Source organism: Cucurbita moschata, unplaced genomic scaffold, assembly GCF_002738365.1.
Source record: "Cucurbita moschata cultivar Rifu unplaced genomic scaffold, Cmos_1.0 Cmo_Scf00057, whole genome shotgun sequence".
Classification (NCBI taxonomy): Eukaryota; Viridiplantae; Streptophyta; class Magnoliopsida; order Cucurbitales; family Cucurbitaceae; genus Cucurbita; species Cucurbita moschata.
Genome location: NW_019268573.1, coordinates 988,378 through 991,110, shown reverse-complemented (window position 1 = coordinate 991,110; position 2,733 = coordinate 988,378).

Here is a 2,733-nt window from a genome sequence, read left to right as displayed (position 1 = left end):
ATTAATTGTGAAATACTAACGGAAAGTGGTGAACGGTGTGTAGGAAACAAACCCCAGCGAAGTAGGAAGCCGCTCTCACGGAACGGGAGCTTACGTTTAGCTATTTAGGGAGTACTTCGGCCGAGGCCAACCAAGTAAGTGGCCTTACTATAGGATAGGCTAAAAATTGTATGAGTTACGATGTTGTATGAACTATGTCGTATGATGCGGTATATGAGTTATGATGATGTATGACTTATGATGATGTGTGTGGGTTATGATACCTGATGATGTGTTCAGTATTTATATATTTTGATGAATGTCGTACTTGATATGTTTGATGCACTTTGTGGCAATATGATGAGTATGATGATTGCGTGACGTTTACCTTAATATGATGATGTTTTCCATATTGAGCATGCTAATGATGATGAGTGCCATATTGCATCATGTCGTTAGATCGACATAGGACACAACCCTAAGAGCGTGAAAATGATATTAATATAAATATCCACGAGTATGTGTTACCTAGAGTAACAAAGAGATGAGACTAGAGGGTTGTGTCAGAAGAGACATTATGATGGATTTAGAGGGACCTCATGCATATTGTATGTTCATAAGCATAGGGCTACTTCCCCTAGAGATGATGAGTGCGGACGCGCACCGTATGATGAGCGCGTATGCGCACAGGTGCGAAAGCACACAGATGACGGTGTTCATGAGGTGCATGACACTATGGGGTTCCGCTGACCTCCGGACGTCGCTACAGATTAGCTTGACCAGAGGGTCCAGGGGGTGTGTGAGCGCCCTGGGGATTCACACTCGCACGTGTGAGTCGTGTGTAGGGAAGTACTACACATCCAATTTGTCCGAGACTGGAGGCCACCCCTAAGATGATTAGAGATAGGTCCCTATTCATGATTGCATGTGTTTGCATTAGCATGGCCCCTATAGTGGGGTCACTTACTGAGTATTCTTTGAAATACTCAGGCCGTGTGCCACATCATTTTTCAGGTAAAGGCAAGGCGCATTTGTACGGAGGACGGCGGCATCGCGAGCAGAGACTGTGGCACGTGCATAGGGTAGACTCATATTTAAATTTCTAGTCTTAAGTTGGAATAGGTTGTTTTGCATTTCGTTGTTTTAAATTATTTTGTATTTGTTTTTGTTTCTCTAAATGTCAGTATTTCATATTTAAACACGTAAGACCATGGCAGTGTTTTTCAGGGGAGAAGTTGTTTTAAACGTTTTATTGAAAATTTTCATTATCAATTATGTTCATGTAAGAGTTATATTTCCGCATTATAGATGAGCATGAGACGTTAGTAGCGACTCTGAGTATGTGGAAATTTAGGGTCGTTACATCTATAATCCATAGAGACGCTCCATTGTAGTGGAGGTCAACTCATTGTTCTCATTTGTCATTGTTGTTATCCTCCTTTCTTAGGAGCACATTGAATAGGATGGACCCTAATGCATTTGCAATTGGATATAGTATTCCACCATCTAGCCATGTGATAATTTTTTTTCTTTCATCATTGGATTTAATCGTCTTTGTTACTTAATTGGTTTAAATTTTCCTTCCTCCAATTGAATCTTATGCCGACATAGTGAAGGACTAATTCTTTTTATATCTACCAATGTCCACCCTATCGCCCCCTTATACTTCTTAACCCGCTTCTAGGATCATATCCTCTTGGGTTCATGATAATGTTCCTGAGATGATGATGGGTAGTGTCTCTTTGTCATCTGAATACGGATATTTAAGGTTAGGAGGTAGTGATTTCAAGTCTAGCTACAGTGCTTTTTCCATAGATGCTTCATAGGTAAACTTATTCTTACCTCTAATTCTAGTGTCTCAAAAGTGCTGCTAAATTCATTTAAAATTGTTAACTGTTATGTGGATTTACTCAAGCGACTATTTTCTTTCTACTCACATTCTTAACTATCACATTCCTATACTATTGGTTGCTCTATAAACTTATAAACTACTGAGCATTGTTCTACTACTACTATTGAATATTTCATGTTGTCATTGATATTAAATTTGACTTTCTTGTCACCCATTTTTAATGTTATGGTTCCATTTTCGAAATGTACTAGTATTCTCCCCATCGTTAAAAATGATCTCCCCAAAATAATCCGTACATCATGGTCCATTTCATAGTCTTAATAATTGAATGGTGACTGTAGTTGATCTAGCCTCTCTAATCTCTAACTTCCTGTAAATGGATAGAGGCATTAAGTTGATGCTTGCCCCCCAAGTCACATAATGCTCAACCTAGCTCCTTTTAATCTAATTGATGCGAGAATGGTGAACAAGCCTGGGTCTTTTTCTTTTAGTGGGATCTTAGTTTTCAATATTCCATTACACTCTTCATTTAGTGCCACCACCTTGAATTTTTCAAATTCAAACTTTCTTCCATCACTGAGCACATCCTTCAAAAATTTCACATAATTTGGCATTTGCTTGAAAGTCTCCACCAATGATATGTTTATATAATTTTCTTCCGAATATCCATCAACTTCTCAAATGGGCTTCCTCTTTCTTTCTTTTTATTCTCTGTGGAGAAAGAGGGGTTGGTATTTATGTTCTACTCTCTTCTACACTACTGACTGTTGTTTGCATTTTAGGAGACTGCACTGTTTTTGCATTTTTGCTCGGCTTCTTCTGTTCAGCAATTTCCTAGGGGTGACTGTCTCTATGTTCTTTAAGTTTTCTCCCGTGCTGAGTATTTCTTTCTCACTTCTCAA